The sequence below is a fragment of the Balaenoptera ricei genome, chromosome 16 (genome assembly GCF_028023285.1).
Source record: "Balaenoptera ricei isolate mBalRic1 chromosome 16, mBalRic1.hap2, whole genome shotgun sequence".
Lineage (NCBI taxonomy): Eukaryota > Metazoa > Chordata > Mammalia > Artiodactyla > Balaenopteridae > Balaenoptera > Balaenoptera ricei.
Genome location: NC_082654.1, coordinates 9,977,290 through 9,995,916, shown reverse-complemented (window position 1 = coordinate 9,995,916; position 18,627 = coordinate 9,977,290). Strand labels below are relative to the sequence as shown.

Here is an 18,627-nt window from a genome sequence, read left to right as displayed (position 1 = left end):
ATATAGGGAATCTTCCTCAACTTGATTAAGAGTGAATACTTTCCCCTCTAAGATTAGGCAGGGATATCTGCTCTCACAATTTTTATTCAAAACAGCTCTGGATGTTCTAGCCAATGCAATAAGGCAAGAAAAGGAACTAAAAGGCATACAGATTGGAAAAGAAGAAATTAAACTGTTTTTACTTGCATATGACGTAATAGTCTATGCAGAAAATCTCAAAGACTCTATAAAACAAGAGCTATAAGTAAGTTCAGCAAAGACACAGGATATAAGATCAACATGCAAAAATATACTGTAATGCAAATCACATATCTGATAAGGGATTAATATCCAGAATATATAGAGAAGTCTTAAAAGTCAACAACAAAAAACCCAGTTTTCGATTTAAAAACAGGCAAAGGACTTGATATACATTTCTCCAAAGAACAGAAATAGGTATATACACAAAAGGATTGAAATCAGGGACTTAAACAGATATTTGTACACCCATGTTCATAGCAGCATTATTCACAACAGCCAAAAGGTGGAAGCAACCCAAATATCTATTGACAGATGAAAGGATAAACAAAATATGGTATATACGTATGGTAGAATATTATTCAATCTTAAAAAGGAATGAAATTCTAACACATGCTACAACAGGGAATAACCTTTGAAGGCATTATGCTAAGTGAAATAAGCCAGTCACAAAAAGGACAAATAGTGTTTGAGAGCACTCATATGAGGTACTTAAGGGCAGTCAAATTCATAGAGACCAAAATTAGAATCACGGTTGCCAGGAGTTGGGGGAGGGAAGAATGAGGAGTTATTGTTTAAGGGGTACAGTTTCAATATAGGATAATGAAAAAGTTCTGGAGATGAATGGGGTGATGGTTGTGCAACAATGTGAATGTATTAAGTGCCATTAAACTGTACAATTAAAAATGGCTAAAATGGTAAATGTTATCCTATGTATATTTTACAATTGAAATAAATAATTAATTTTAAAAGATCAACTGTATTTCAATATACTAACAATAAACACATGGAAACTAAAATAAAAAACACCACACCACTTATAACTGCTTTAAAAAAAAATACTTAGGTGTAAGTCTAACTCTTTAATAGGTATGTACAGGACTTGCATGCTAAAAACTATAAAATGCTCGTGAAAGAAATCAGAGATGATCTAAATAAACGGATAGATAAACCATTTTCATGGATTATAAGACTTACAGTGAAGATACCAATTCTTCTCAAACTGATATATAGATTTAACAAAATTCCTATCAAAATCCCTACAAGTATTTTTATAGATATAGACAAGATTATTCTAAAATTTATATGGAAAGGCAAAGGAACTAGAAGAGCTAAAACCATTCTGAAAAAGAATAAAGTTGCAGAAGACTCATTCTACCCAATTTCTAAGACCTGTTATATAGCTATAGCAATCAAGACTGTATAGTGTTGGCAAAGGGTAGACATATGGATGTGTAGAACAGAAGAGAGAATCCAGAAAGAGCCCCACACAAGTATGGCCAACCAATTTTTGACTAAAAAAATGAATTAAATGGAGGAAGAACCTTTTCAATAGTGCTGGAATACTTGCATATCCATAGGCAAAAAATTAAATCTTGACCTATACTTCACATCTTATACAAAAATTAACTCAAAATGGATCACAGATTTAAATGTTACATGTAAAAATATAAAACTTTTAGAAGATATTTGAGACCTAGGGCTTAGTGAAGAGTTCTTAGACATAATACCAAACGCATGACACATAAAAGAAAAAAGTGATAAACTGGACCGCACTAAAATTAAAATTTTTGCTCTGTGAAAGACCCTGTTAAAGGGATGAAAAGACAAGTTGGTAAGGACTTGTATCTAGACTATATAAAGAACTCTTGTAACTCAACAACATAAAAGCGAACAATCCATTTAGAAAATGCACAAAAGACAGGAGGATACACTTCACCGAAGGGAATGTTTGGATGGTAAATAAGCACATGAAAAGGTGTTCGACATCACTAGCCATAAGGGAAACACCAAATAAGACCACAGTGGGATACCGTTAACCATCTATTAGAACAGCTAAATTTAAAAACAGTAACAAAACCAAATGCTGGCAGGAATGTGAAGAAACCGTATCTTTTAGACTTTGTTAGTGGTAAAATAAAATGGTACAGCCACTTTGGAAATGTCTGGCATTTAGTTTGGTAGTAACTAAATGGAAAACAGTTTGGCAGCTTCTTAAAAACATACAACTTACCATACAACTCAACAATTACACTCCTAGGCGTTTATCCCAGAGAAACAAAAACTGAAGTCTAGACAAAAACCTGTATAACAAATGTTTATAGTAGTTTTTTTTGGTAACAGTCCTAAATTGGAGACAACCCTGATGTCCTTCAATAGGTGAATGGTTAAACAAACCGTGGTATACATCTATTATCCACACCATGGAACACTACGGCGGCAATAAGAAGGAATGGACTGTTTGATACATTAAGAAAGAAACACCACCACCACCCCCCGGCCCCCAGAGAGAGAGAGGGAGAGCGCACACGAGTGGGTGTGAGCACTCACAAAGGCAACAGAGTAAAATACCCAGGATGTTCTCATTGTGCCAAGTCTTCATAGTTTAGTTATTTTAGCAGAAAAGTCCCTAATAACCTCTGAGATTAGTGGTCAAAGGTAGTATTTCAAGATTTTACTGATTTTCATAAGCCAAAGCAAAACTGTAGCACCTTATGTACAAATTTAAAATATTTCAGGTTTCATTATGTATCATGTTGTTTAAGACTGTCTGCTTTTGAACCTAAAGACCAATTACTTCTTTGTGGTTTAAAATTCAAACAATGCTATAAAACAAATACTTTGATCAATAAAGCCAAATTTTAATAATAAGTCTGATCTGACTTAATAACAATAACTCACTGTGCTTGATTTTTTAATAATTTATTATTCAAGATGAGTGGGGGATTTATAAGATACTTCCTTAACTGAAAAAAAAAAATCTTATCAGGACCTTTCATTTATCCACTGCAATTAAGAGCAATCTCAAAATGAGACTTCACACATTCATTTCAGAGTATCTTTTCAATGAATGAACAAATGAATAAATGTTTAAAATTTCTTACACATAAAAACACCCAAACCTCTAAGGCAAACCTAGATATCTCAAGAATGGCACTTACCTAGGTTAAGCTTACCAAAAAAATTTTAAATAAAGGAATATTTAACATGAGCAAATGATACCAAGGCTGTCAGAAAAAAAAGCCAACAGACAAAACATCAAATTAGATCCCTCAAAAACCTTCACAAAAGGTTAAGTAAAGCCAAGTTACACACAGCCATCTCTTCTCCCCTCTGTAAATAGTGATTCTCTGAACGCCAAAATTATGATGACCTGCTGGGTTAAGTTATGAACCATGTTTAATACAAACACAGGTGTGCTTACCTAGGAAGCAAGGTTACAGGGAGCTCCTCTTCCAGCCCCAGATTCACCAGCCATAATCCAGCTTATCTAGAATTCTAAAGCTTTTCTTACTCAAGACATGCAACATGCTTCAGGGTTTTTTTTTTTTAATGCCAAACAACAGTAGGGGTGCAAAGGCCAATGAACAGAGTTAATGGCGATAGTAAAAGTTTCCAAAATCTTTTATGCAAACAAATTAGAGAAAACATAACCCACATTCCTTTGTAAAAAATGCGAAGATTTTACATTTTCATTCATTTCTAACTGTTCTCACAATTTAGAGACCAAAATGCAATGAGCAATAAGCTCAATATGTGAAAACAATTAGCAAGAAGGAAAGGGCATGCAGCATTCATTTTATTCTTCTGTCAACTTTGCTTGGGAAAAGGCAGTTAAAAATTTCAGCAATTTGTTCCTGTAAGCCATCTTAATGTCACCTTAGCTTCTTCTCCTTAATTATGACCACTTAAAAATGGTGCTTCTCCCCCCAGCTTCATTAAGGTATATTTGACAAATAAAAATTAAAATTGCATATACAGTTGCCCTTGAACAAAGTGGGGGTTAGGGGTACCGACCCTCTACATAAAAATCCAAGTGTAATTTATAGGCATCCCCCCATATACGTGGTTCCTCTGTATCCGCGTTTCCATACCCTCGGATGCAACTAACCCTGGACAGTGCAGTACTGAAGTATTTACTACTGAAAAAAAATCCGCGTGTAAGTAGACACACCCAGTTCAAACACACGTTGTTCAAGGGTCAACTGTACTTAAGGTGTACAACATGAGGTTTCGACATATGTGTACATCGTGTAAGGATCACCACAATCAAGCCACTTAACACATCCATCAAAAATGGTGCTTTTTAATGCAGAAAAAAAAACCCTTTTATTTATAGGAACAATATTCTAGTTCCTCGTTATCAGTTTATATGTGGACGGCCTTCCCAGCCTGACAGTAAACTCCTCAAGGGTGGGAAACTGAATCAGCACCCAGACACCACATGCCCTGAACTTTGGGGATACACAGACATATGAGGCACAGTGCCGGGTAGACTACAAGTAAACATCTGTGGTTCATGGTGCTGATCCTAATCTCACACCCTTCAGAGACGAGCAGAGAGACCTATCTTCAGAGCAGCTACCCGACTTTTATCATTCTCATGTTAATTAGTACCACATGTTTATTACTCAATGTCTGAATTCTCAAATTAAATCATTCTTGGATTATTCTCCTTCGTGTTTGAATGTGTAATAAATGTTAAAGTTAATCAGTCACAATAGCTTTAAATTGTGCCATGTTGATCCATTTTTAGAACAAGAATGGCACCTGAAATCTTCATAAAGCTCCTGTTAATTAACCACAGTAAAATGTAAGGAACTGATGCTAAGGCAAACAACCTGTCAAAATTGCCCCTGGCTTACTTAGAATGAAAGGCTCTGTCTCATGCCGCACGCCTCACGTCCTGGACTAGTCTATGTCTGCTTCTCCAGAGAGGCTGAGAATTCCAGAAACAAAGACAATGTGTAGAGGACACCCATGCTCCAGATCTTTCAGTAACTGGCAAAGCTTAACCGATGATTTGTATGAAGAGAGGAGTTTGGGCCCAAACCCAAGAGTGAATCACAGCCAAAGTCAACTGCTTGACCAGAATTTACAGATACTTTTCAGACCGCCATGAGCTACAAACTGCTTTGCTGCTGCTCAAAAGCCCCGTTGGTTACTGGTCCCCAGTTCAATGCCCATAATCACCTGAGTGTTTTAATTCTATTATCTCTGGATACTAGATGGGAACATGCAACGTACTTCCACAAAGCAAACTCCCCCTCTCCAAGGTGATAAAAAGTACGACACTGAATAAGCTTTGCCACGTGTCTGCTGGTATATTATCCTCTTGCTCAGAGGAAACATGTCTTCTTTTAACCTCCTCTAGCTACCGCGGTTTTGGTGTTTCTGCTTTAACCTTTATTAGACCCTCCCAACCGTTTCTGGGGCTACCAGTCCGGTTCCATGCACCTCCAGAGTTTCTGCTGTGCTTTCACTAGTTCCCATCTGCTTAGGATGGAATCCATTTGTTACCTGCTGACTCAAATCTCCCCAAATGACTGAATGCTCTAGGTTTTCGTTTTCATTACATTGCACTGAAAATGCCTACTTTGAAGCAAAGTGTTTTAACAATGAAAAGGTGGAGGGGGTACTATAATAAGAACATTAAAACTCCTTTCTTGTCATTAAATAAGCAAGCTAACCAGCAGCCAAAGTCAGTTACGGCAAAATTTTACCATCAATATAGAAAACCTCTGGACAGCAGGAGCATGAGAAGAAACTCCGTTTTGCTCCAGGCCATTCCTGGGTCTCTTTCCTGTGTCCCCCCTATAGCTCTGACAGATTCTGACACAGACACAGATTCTGACAAACACACAGATTCTGACAAGACATGAAGTCTTGTCTTCGTGTTGCTCAGCTACACAGTCAAAGTCCCTAAAAGTTGAGACTTTCTAAAGTAAATTCTAGTTTCTTAAAGTTTAAAATAAATCTTTAAGAACTCTTCCTATAATCCAAGTACTTCTTCATAAGTCTTAAATCAGTTTCAGATTTAAATAGTTATAGAAGAAATGGCTGCAGTTTGTAGTTTAAAGACAGGACTATCTCTCAAAACAAACTCTAGCACCAGTGGCAAATTCAAAAAGTACAAATAAACTAAATGGTCCCTTCTGCTTTTACTTGCCTTCTTGAATGCAGTTTAAGTGCTTTAAGGAAACATTTTCAAAAATCCTAATTTTTAAAATGACAATATAACATGGTGACTAACTGCATTGCAAAGAGCCTTTGTTTTATCAAAGGATTCACAAAATGGATGTAACAATAGGGTGTTTTTTAAGAGACATCAAAAATATAGTTCAATTTATAATCATTAGACTTTTTCTGAAAACATTATTCATTATTTTAAAGGACAAGGATATTGCAAATTTAGTAAACTAGCTCAAACATAACTTATTTACATTTAGTCAGTATATCACAGTATCTAATCCTTTCTTTCCCTCCCCCTACCCTCTAACTTATTAACCTGGAAATATTTTCTTTGGTTTTATTCAGAGCGTGGAGGAATTACCTGGCATTACTTTAAAATGAAGATCAAAGCTCCCATAAGAGCAATAATTTGCTTTGGATTGATAAGGCTAGTACAGATGGCAGGTGAGAAAAATGCTGGTGAGAAAGTTTAAATAGCACAAGTGTTATTTCACAGCTCTTTGAAGCACTTTCATTACATTCTTTCATAAGCATTGTCACACTTCACAACCTACTCTTCGGAAGAGAGAGATTTTCTTCTTAAGAAGGGAACTTAACTTAGATCTAACTGTGAAATTAGAACTCAGAGTTCTAGACATTAAGGCTCAGACTACTGCATTAAATGACTCTGCTGTGGTCTGCGAAGACATTAACTATGCAGCTTGACACTGAGTGAGCTAATAGGAACTGAGAGAAGAAAACACAGTCTTTATTTAAATTTTCCCTAGCATATTCAAATGTTTATTTAGAGTAAAATATTTTTTAAAAAGCATCTTTGACTGTGTAATAAAATCATCATGCATAGTATTTCAGTCCAGAGTTTGTCCAAGGAGACAAGCCTATAAGGTCACATCTTTCTCAAAAGGCAGACACATCTGGAGAATCCAGACATTTGGTAAACAAAGATTGTTACATTACAAATAAAAGAAAAGTGAAGAGTTATTTTAAAAATAAGGCATATGACTGTGTAGTTTGCTAAAATGTATGTGATAAACAATGATATTATTCTGTGATACCACAGAATAGAATTTTGTTTAGTTCTGCACAGTTTTCAGTTAAACAGCTAGTTAGGGACATAATCTTTGGAATACTTGATCAATAAAATTACAAAATTAGACCCCAGTAAAATATAAAAATACTAAAATCTTGACCAAGATTGATAGGAGACTCCTTTATAAGAATGTAAAAATCTGTGCTACAGTCCTAAGTCTAAATCTACTGTAACAGAGGAGAGGGGGGAAAAAAACCAACCTGTCACCCATCAATAAACAAGTGACCCAAAGCTCATGTATGTGTATATATCTAAGAATAAAACACAAAATGAAAACCATGAGAAAAATTGATATCTTAGTTATTGATATCACTAGAATTCAGAAACAGAGAAGAGGCCTGTTAGCAACAGACAAGGAAAGCCCAGAGAGGTACAGCTACTATTAAATAAAAATGGCTTTAAACTTGTACTATTTTTTTTTCCCCTTGCCTATATAGTCCTTGCCTAGGGCCGAAACTTTCCTCAGTATTTTAATGAGTGAGCCCATTACTTCTAACACTTGAACTTCATCATACAGACTCCAAATATCTGATCTGGAAGCCCTCCACTGAAGCTGTGCAGGGTTGTAACCGCTCACTCAAACAGAGCCTCTCAGGACAGTAATTCGCTTGTGTTGGCACATTCCCTGGTCCAACCTCAGCGTTCAGGGCAATGGGCTGGATGTACCCAATATGTACAGACAATATCCACCACTAAGCAGAGGCCTCCCGTTAACTACAACTGTGAGATGTCTAGTTAGTCATTTATACAGGTCTTTCCAGTGACAGGAATATTCTAATATGTGCTCCCCATCCTGACCCCTTTCTAACTCTAACCAGCTGTTTGCCTCATGAATACTGATTTAGGGGAAAGAGCAAGAGAGGCGTCGTGAGGATGAAGGAAGATGATACATGATAAGCATTTAGCACAGTGCTTGGACCAGGAAATATTAACCACACCAGTCACTGCTACCACTACTACTTCTACCAAAAATAGAAGAAGTAGAAGAGCTGGAGTGACAATCCAGGCCCCCTCATCTCTTAGTTCTCCCAGACTAGTGTTTTTCAAATTGTGGGTGGTATTTATGGTTAGGGAATCAATGTAATAGACCATGAACAGCATTTCTTAAAAAAAAAAAAAAAAAAAAAAAAACTACAACAAATTCAAAAACACTAGAGTGCATCATATGAGTAACGTTGAGTACTGTTCAGCATATTTTTGCTTCAGCTGTGTGTGTGTGTGGGAGCATGCACGTGTGCACAGGTATTCCAGGAAATGTGTATTATGTCACAATGTAAAGTGCATTTCTAGCAGTGGCCTAGAGTGAAGAGTTCACTATCTGAAACTACTTGGCTTCACCTAAAACTAAAACTGAAATTTTAATCTTCTGGGGACTTCCATGGTGGTGCAATGGTTAAGAATCCACTTGTCAATGCAGGGGACACGGGTCCGAGCCCTGGTCCGGGAAGACCCCACATGCCGTGGAGCAAATAAGCCCATGCGCCACAACTACTGAGCCTGCGCTCTAAATCCCGTGAGCCGCAACTACTGAGCCCGCGCACCACAACTACTGAAGCCCGCGTGCCTAGAGCCTGTGCTCCGCAACAAGAGAAGCCACCGCAATGAGAAGCCCGCGCACTGCAACTAGAGAAAGCCCACGCCCAGCAACGAAGACCCAATGCAGCCAACAATAAATAAATATTAAAAATAATAAATAAATTTATTAAAAAAAAATTTTAATCTTCTGAGAGCAACAGTGAGGAAGAGGGACAGTGGCGCCTCCCAACACCTCTACTGGATGTCTTCTAACACCTTTAATTCAACAGGTCCAAAGCAGACCTCACTATTCTTTTCCTTCTCCAAAAAATCTGCTCCTCTTCCAAGTTCCTCATTTCAGGAATGAAGTCAGCATTAACTCAGTTCCTGTCAGAACCCATAAAACTCTCCTGACAACTCTGTCTCCCCCCATTGCCAGACACAACTAGCCAGCCAGTCCTGTGGATCCCACCTCCGGAAGAGCTTTACTAGCCTTTCACTCCCTCTCTGCTCCCAATCGTGCCCAACCTAGTCCAGGCCACCATCATCCTCTGCTTAGAGAACTGTATGCAAAACCTCCTAATTGGTCTTCCTACCTCCAGTCTTAACTAAGTCCCATTCGCTCTCCACATGTGGAGTAGAAATGACAATCTGCTGATGTCACTCAGCACTTAAAACCCTTTCATGGCCTTCCAGTGCTTTCAGAAGAAAAAGCTGAACTCCGCACAATGATTTACAAAGTCTTGCATTGGCCAGCTACATCTCCCCGCTCCAAGACCAGGCCCACTCTAAACTCTAGCAGTGCTCTCTGCTCCCCAGACCTTCTGAATAAGTCTTCTCTGCCCAGAGCTCTTGAATTCTGTCCCTTTAAATTCTAACTTAGATCACTTCATCCAAAAAGTGTTCCCTGCCCTCCCATGCCCTATCCAAATCTGGGTTGAGGACCCTCCTATGTGAATTAATTGCATCTTCTATTACCCCCAATATGCTACTTATCACATTTTACTGAAATTGTCAGAGTGTCCTTTGCTAAATTCCCTGAGGGCCAGGATGAGTAATTTACACCCCATCATAAAGCACAATGCCTGGCTTAATACTTGTTGAATGAATGAATTTATGACTTCAAATTTAGGTTTCTAATTCTTGCGTTGGCTCCTCTGACTATTTAAAATTAAGCTAGCTTTTTTCTTTTTTTTTTTTTTTTTTTAAAAAGAGTCCACTACTTTCTCACGTTTGTGGTCCTTACTCTATCTGCCCTAATGCAACTGACATGGTCAACTGACATCAGGGACATGCCACCTCATTCTATACCTTTCCTATATTAGAAACCTCTTGGGATTGCCTCTTATATCCCCTTGGCCTCACTTTCAACTCATGCTACAACTATGGCGTACAGTTCTATCAAGGACAGATTGGCAAGGTCTGCCTCTCTTGCTTCCTGCCTTTCAGAGGCAGCAGCCTGCAGTGCCCATAGGAGTCTGCTCTGCAAACGTACAGATACAAGTTGAAAGTGCAGAGGCGTTAACACCCAATGAGACAACCAATGGCCAGTGGAGAGGAAGCCAGCGGACAAGTACTTCTTCCTTTGGTCCCTCGGGTGGCCAACTCTGAGACACACACCAGAAGGTCTCTCAAAAGGACTGAAATCCAGTCCTTAAAGTGGTAGCTCACACAATAACACATCCTTCTATTCTTTTCCCCCTCCCCTAGTTCACTCTCCCCAGTCCCCCACTCCTGTTCCCCAAGACAATTTCTCAAATAAATCATCTGAATGCAATCCCATGTTTCAGGATCTGCTTCCAGAAAGAAACCAGGCTAAGACAGTCTCTTTAGCATTAGAAGTGCTCAGATTTTTATCCTTGTTTTCTTATTTTGCTAGGGGTTAGTAAAGCAGGTAACTTAATTCTTTCCCTACTGTCAACACTGTCCTTCCTATTTACAGACAAATTTCATTTTATTATTAGTGAACACTGCACAGAAGCATGAACAAGTCAAGTCTCCCCTATGATGTCCATTTCAAACGAATGGCAGCTAGGAAAATACATTTCTTACAAGAACAGAAATTCTACCCAAGTTTCCATGTTTATATTAAAAACATTTTGCCAGCATCACATAAAAGAACACTCATAAAATAAACAGACTTTTTCATACCTTCATGTTACAGCTTGCTTATTTTTCTGTAGAGAGAATGAATATTAACATCCACAAAACAGAATCTAAACAGTTTAAATATACCTTGCAGGCAAATGCAGAGGCTCTATTCTTACACTGAAGTTGGGTGTGAATGATTTCGGAAACCTTCAGGTTGTTACATTTGTCTTTGGGTCAGTTTCTCCAATAGGTAATAGGCACTGTATTGAATATCAAGTGATGCAGGCTCCAAAACATAGAATATTTACTGATAATTCACAAGGTAGGAAAATGTTCAGTCAACTGCAAATTATTTTAGGGCTGATGACAAGCTTGATGACATCCTGGGATATCATCTTTTGCCCCTTCTTTACTTATTTAATCTTTAAGCATTCCATCAATTGTCAGAGATCACTAAATTTATTGGCTAAGCAGTTTTTAAATTCTCTACTTTTATTGCTGCCTTCCCACATCAGACAAAGTTTAAAAATTTTTTTTTAATTTGTTTTAAACCAGAATGTATGGAGATGGACAATGCTTACAGAATTTCAATGATTTGGGGGTAGTAAAAAGGTTTCACTTTTATTACAATAAAATATCCTTGTAAAGTAGTTACATGTCTTCACCAAATTTTCTAAACTACCTAGATCAGAGTATTAAAAGAACTCTATTACTATCATCAATGATAGTAATCTTATTTGCATATAAAAGCATCTGAAATCAATGTCTTCCAACTCTGATACGTTAAGTGCACACTCCATCTATAACATATTTAAGGCCTAGAATTAAGATGCCACAAAGCTCTCTAACACATAAAAACAAGTCTCCTCAACACTGCACAGCTTTGCCAGCTATTACAGTGCACAGACTGAACCCCACTTCCTCTATGTTAAGATTCACATTTTTACATGGTTGACGTTTCTGAAACCCAAATGTATCTTACAACTTACGGAGTCATAGTCTACTTGGCAACATTTTTTCTTAGTGGTACCTAAAATAAAGGACTTAAAATTGATGATGTCTCATATTCAACAGAGTATCATAGTTCATCCAGCACTTAAACAGCAGGTATGGGCTTTATTTTTATTCTTTAACTGCTATTTTGGACAACCCCTTCATGACATCAGAAATGTCAGTTTTCATTCAAACAAACAAAGTAGCACGGTAAGATGCCACACATCGGAACCAGGCAGAACTAGCACTTATAGACATGTTTTGAAGCATCACGATAATTTTGAGCCTGTTATCATGATACTGAAATCATTTTTATTATTTATTATAGGATTAATTATATTGAAAACTGGGTGAGTGACTGTAAAAAGAATTACTTAAAAAATTGTTTCTATTCCATAAGCAAAAAGAAAGAGATCAGAGAACTATTTCTTTAATAGCTAAATGGAAATCTTAAGTCTGCTTTTCAAAACTTTTCAGAGGTATTTCAGTCTGCCGCTGGCTTACTGCTCACACATACATGCCTTATTGAGCAAAGATTGGCTGGTAAAAATTTGTAAAACAGTATTTAAAAAATTTCTCTGTATAAGACTGGCTCTTTTAAAACACCCTTTAAAAATGAGAACAGTCATTTACAACTGCTGAAGTTTACCTTAATGAGTTTTGGCTTCACATTTTTTAATAGAAAATGCAAATATTAAACCATTATACTACTTCACTCTTACGCATAAATACTGTAGGAAGGACTTCTTGTTTTGCTCCGTAGTGTCCTCATTAAAAGACCATGCCAACTAGGGAAATCTAGCTTCTAATTTTTAAACCAGGAGTCATGTTAGCACTACACTATAACATTTGGATTAAAAAAGCATATCTTTGAAAAGTAGGTGAGTGGGAAAATATAGTAATAATATAATAAAGTGGTATTTTTAAGTGGATGGGGGTAAATTGAAAAAATTAGGAGACTGCAACTTTCTACATTTTCCACGTCAAAACACATTCTTCAGGACTTCCCTGGTGGTGCAGTGGTTAAGAATCCGCCTGCCAATGCAGGGGACACAGGGTCGAGCCCTGGTCCAGGAAGATTCCACATGCTGCGGAGCAACTAAGCTCGTGCGCCACAACTACTGACCCCTGTGCTCTACAGCCTGCGAGCCACAACTACTGAGCCCGCATGCCACAACTACTGAAGCCCACACGCCTAGAGCCCACGCTCTGCAACAAGAAAAGCCACCGCAACGAGAAGCCCATGTACCGCAACAAAGACCCAACGCAGCCATAAATAAATAAATAAATAAATTTATTTATTAAAAGAAAATCTTAAAAAAAAAAAAACCCCACATTCTTCAGATTCACCAAATATAAGAGCCAAGTTTCCAAAGATATTTTCTTGGCTTCATGCCTGGCTTCTTTATGACACGCAGTAGGCTACACGTTAATCCCGTCTCCAGCGGGCGGGCTGTATCCAACAGCACCATCTTTACTGGCAGCAAAGAAGTTACGTTTATTAAGTACCCAACAATCAACATTATTAATTTCGCAACTTCAAATGGGTAGGTCAACCTCAAATCTAGACTTGAAAAAATTTTTACTCCAAGGAGAATTAAAAGAACAACAACTTAATTCTACATCTAAAATAATTCAGAAGGCCACTGTCCACTTAACTGTAAGTTATCACTGCAGCACATTTTTAGGGGCCCTAGGGAGTTTCGGTAAATTTGCTTTCTCATCAGGCACTGTTTCCCAGTGATTAAAATGATATTATAGCTGACGTACATCCTTTTTTGAGGGACGTGCTACCAGGCTTGGAGAAACCAAGCAAGCCAATATAGGCCAGAGCTCTTTCTGAACCTGGTTATTTCACACACAAAGGCACAGTCAGAGTGGGACTTGTTTTTTCTGTGGGCATGTATGACAGAAACTGCAGAAGTATAGAAGAAATGCCAGGGAACCATGCCAGCAAAAAAGAAGGATGGAATAAAGAGAGAAGAAAAGAGACAAATGAAACAACATAAAATAACACAGTTCGGAGGCTCAGAGTTTCGGGGGATGGGGACCAAATTAGGAAAAACCTTCTTATACTAGTTTAGATTTTCGGCAGCTGCTGGCAAGATTTTAGGTGTCCTAGAAATTCTCTAACCTGGGTTAAGTACATAAAGCACTAAACCAAAATTAGGTGCTGTTTTTTTAATAGTAAATTAAAATTCAATATCCTAATAATTTATGACTTAGTTATATTATAGACAAATTAGAAAATTACTTGCAAATATTTCAAAGTATGTACAGAAAAGCGAGAGTGAAATCTAGACTAATCTGTGGTAAAATGTATACTTCTATAATTATAAGTAGAAATAGAAATAAAGCTTATTCTAATTAGCTCCTCTGAACTACTAAAAGTATCCATAAAAATATTATAGAGCAATATTTAAATTAAAATTATTTTACATTTCTGATTAAAAGCCATTATTAGCTATTATTTTTGCAATAAATAATATCTGAGGGGTCAATGATGAAGCATTCAATTATGTTCTGAGGATAAATTGAGGTAACATAGGGGAAAACACAGAATGGTGCTTGGGAAATACCATATGCTTAACAAAGTTTTAATATTTTGTAAAACTGGAACCAAAAGGATTTTACTACCAACAAAAATAGTACTGTCGACTGAAAAAGAAACGCACAACGTGAGAGTTGTGAGTTAAGTTTTATCTGGGGCCAAATGAGGACTACAGCCCGGGAGACAGCCTCTCAGAGAGCTCTGAGGAACTGCTCCGAAGAGGCGGGGGGCAAGGTCAGTGTTACATATGACGTCAGTGAAGGGGGTGCGTGCAGCCAAGCACACGTCTCAGCAGGAGGCTGCTGCTAGTCACGAGGAGCACGTGTCTCCGTTCATGACTTTAGTGCTTTTCTAGATATGAGGAGATGCAAGACACGGGGCTCGTAAAACCTCCTCCTGAAAAATGTCTCACTCTCTGAAGCCCTGTTCTGCCAGTTTTTCCCCGAGCACAGAGTGCCTCATTCCTGACCTCCGCTCTGAACTCCTCTCAGGATGTGTTGAAGGTCAGCAGCTACAGATGTTTGTGACTTAATCCTTATAGAGGCAGATGGCAAATACCAATTTTTAGTTGGCAGTACAATATTGTGCAACATTAAGGGTCAAATCAAATCATAGTTTATCATGGTTCTAAAACCAACTCCAAAACATTTGGTTTACTCTTGTAAAACGCTTGTAAATCTTATGCTTGTAAAATATCTGTATTAGATACTATCACATAAGTAGTGGCATTTGTTTGTTGAATGACTGACCAAACTAATGGTCAAGTAGTCTTTACTAAAAGTAAGAAACCACACAAAGTATTAAGAACAATAACAAAAGTGTGAAGCATGATTTCTTGTTTTGTTTTTTAAAAAATTCACACAGCTATATACACAGGAAAAAAAGATCAGGAGAGCATACAAAAATTAACAATGATTACTGCTGTACAATGAGAATGTGGATCATTTTCATTTCCTTCTTAGTAGCGGTTTTATGTATTTGAACAAATTTTCTACTAGTGTTTCCAGTAAATATTTTAAAAAATAATTTAATCCAAAAAAGTACGATGTAACTGTGACGCAGAATTTTTGAAATCTATACATATCCAACTATCAATTTAAAAAGCAACCTAGCAAACGTTTACTTAAAAATCATTTGAGGAACTTTTGAAATCCTTTATTTAGAGTAGGCAGAGGTTCTGAATTGAAAAACAAAAGACTTATTTATGAACAAAAGAATCTCTTTAAAATTTTCCAAATTACTTCAGTTTGCCAGCCCCTCCCCCCATGGTACTGTAAAGCAGTAAAAACAATAGGTTTTTATTGTGAGGCAGACTTCTTAGCTGAGCAAATAACCATAGAACCCAAATCTCCAAAATATGCGGGGTTGGGGGGCATGGGTTCAGGGCAGGGAAGAATAGGATTTCCAGACATTCTCAGCAATTCAGGACAGGGGGAAAATGTAATTTTTCCTGCAAGGGCCACTGATGCACCTTTGTAACCAAAGTCTGTTTTATAGACACCCATGGTGATCAGCTGTGACTTTCGCAGAGAAATTTAACTACTGAACAGTTGAAAGGAGAAACAAGATTTAGTGAAAAAAGCACCATGCCGACTAACAATATTACCCATATTAAGCTCTGTATTTTCTAAGTCAGAGTTTGGGTCATGTAAAAGTAAAACTGGCCCCAGAGAAGAGAGCAGTTTCTCACAGATTGCCATTTGAATCTCAAATGACCATGTTTCACAGCATGCTCAATACATTCCAGCATGTAACTGCATTTTAATTTCCTAAAACCACAGGACGTAAGTTTGATTTCAAATAGTTTCTGGACTGTGATATTCAATACTGATAAAAATGTATGGTGTTCTCCTCAAAGTACCAACGATTCAGCATATGGAAAAGGATCTTCATTTTCTTGGAAGCACTATTATCAAAGAAATTAACTCCTCTGGCTTTTGTAAATGAATCCTAAGCAATGAATATTAAGAGCTAAAGCTACTGTCATAAGAAATGGAACTTAGATTACAGGAAAGGAACAGGCTGTATATTCCTCACTCACGACGGAACCTGCAGGTATGAGACTAAATTTTCTTTGCCATGAAATGCTCATTAGTGCTTACTTTGGAAAATGAATTCAAAATATATTAACATGAATGAATCTTTATTTGAATGTCCATTTAGTACATGGAAATCATGCAGTCACCTTTTCAACTTTATAAAACAGGGAGAGCCTGTGACTGTTTTAATCTCCAAGTATACGCAAGAAGAGAAGCAGATCTATTTTAAAGAAAATAGATCAAGAGGGAAAAAGGGAAGGTGAAATTGTGTCATAAGTTTGGGAGTCAGAACCAATTTGAGATCATATTATTATTCAGTTGGAAGGAACTTATAAAGACAAATTTTTACATGTGAACATCAAACAATGTACTAAGATGTTCAACAATTTTCGCCACAGGAACTGGCTCTGACCTGACCTGACCTTGAGAAAAGATAAAGGGAAAAATTTTTTTGAGGGGATACAGTGGTTAGGTACAGTAGACCTTGAACAACATGGGTTGAACTGCATTAAGTCCACTTATACTCGGATTTTTTCAATAGGAAATACTACAGCACTACACGATCCAGGGTCGGTTGAATCTGAGGATGCAGGTACAAAGGGCCAACTCTAAGTCATACATGGATTTTCAACTGGGTGGAGGGTTGGCGCCTAACCCCCAAGTTGTTCAAGGGTCAACTGCATATGCTTTCCTCTAAAATACTATTGCCTTTTGAGCCTGACTCCAAAACTAACTGACAAATTCAATACGTTTGTTTTAAAGCAACAAATCTATTCAATCAATGCGGTAGAACTTAGAATGAAACTCTGATCAGTAATTTAAGGTACAGGAATGCAAAGCTTTGGCTGCTCTACGAAACCTAAATATCTAGAAAACCTGGAGCTAACCTCGAGGTGCCTGGCATATGGGCCCCTATGGCCACTCTTCATCAGATTCTAAGGTATCATCATGTGTAAGAAGTGACCACTCTTGATTTCATAACAGCTTTTCCAGGAGATAACAAAATACAAAGGTACATGAACCAATTTTTTAATGAAAGAAAACCTGATTTGTGGAAAAAAAAAATGCACATCTTAGAACAGAAGAATTGACTACATTTCTTTCCTTGTCCTCTTTGTCTTCCTATTTGATTTGTCCATTTACTTTCTTCCTTTCCCCTGACCTTTCCATTCCTCTTTCCTTCTTTTTCCTAAAGTTAGCCTAAACCACAGGTGCTAGTAGGAAAATGTTTGTGTTCTTAAGGATTTATGCATCGGGCATCTCCTTTGGGGGGCTGTGAAGACAGAAAGGTCGAAAAGCACCCACGGAAACACCCAGGAACTTCAGCCTGGGGGAAGACATGCAGTACAACTTAATGCAGCTCATCACAGGGCAGGAAGGCATCATGACTTGCGCCTGACGAGCAAAGCCACAGCGAACACGGTGAGGGTGGGGAGGGCCGTGCAGAGGAGAACTGCTATAAACGGTGAGTGGCACTCAGAGGACAGGGAGGGCAACAGATCTGCATGCTTCCTCGGAGAGAGGGATCAGGGCCCATAAAGGCAAATGCAGAAGAAACCTTTGGCATACACGGGATGCAGCACCCTAACCTGCCTAACAATCACCAACACAACAATAAGAGGGGGCTATTCTCAACGTGTTTGTTTTATTTTAATCCTCACTATAGCTCAATATGAAAGGTCTTATTATTATCTCTATTTTGAAGGCCAGGAACCTGAGGCCAGAGAGATTATTAAAACTGCCTAAGGGGACCCAGTTTACCAGCTGAGGATGGAGTTAGGGTCTGAATGCAGGAAGTCTGGCTCCAGGGCTATACTTTTAGTGTCCGTACCTGCTACCAGTGCACAGTATCCAAAGGAGAATAATAGGAGATAAAATATGGCTGGGGCTATTCTGGGCAGGAGATAGAAGAAAGGACAGAAAAGAAGAAGCACCAGAGATGCAAGAAGTCAAGAAAGTATCATCACAAAACCCATCACAGCCGGCTGGCCCTCGTGAAACCATTCCACAACTTTATTTGGTCCAATTGGTTGATATTTCTATCTTCTTTACATTGGCTAAATAATCCAGTGAACAATTTTTATGCACTGTGATAGTTGTAAAAGTAATGGAGAACAGTGAGAACAGCCCTCAAAGCA

The 18,627-nt window shown here is 37.9% G+C and overlaps 1 protein-coding gene across 5 annotated transcripts in view; it reads right to left on the bottom strand.

Annotated features, from left to right (window-relative positions):
• ATE1 (arginyltransferase 1) overlaps window positions 1–18,627 on the bottom strand; it is a 159,230-nt gene that overhangs the window by 18,631 nt on the left and 121,972 nt on the right. The window lies entirely within an intron of this gene.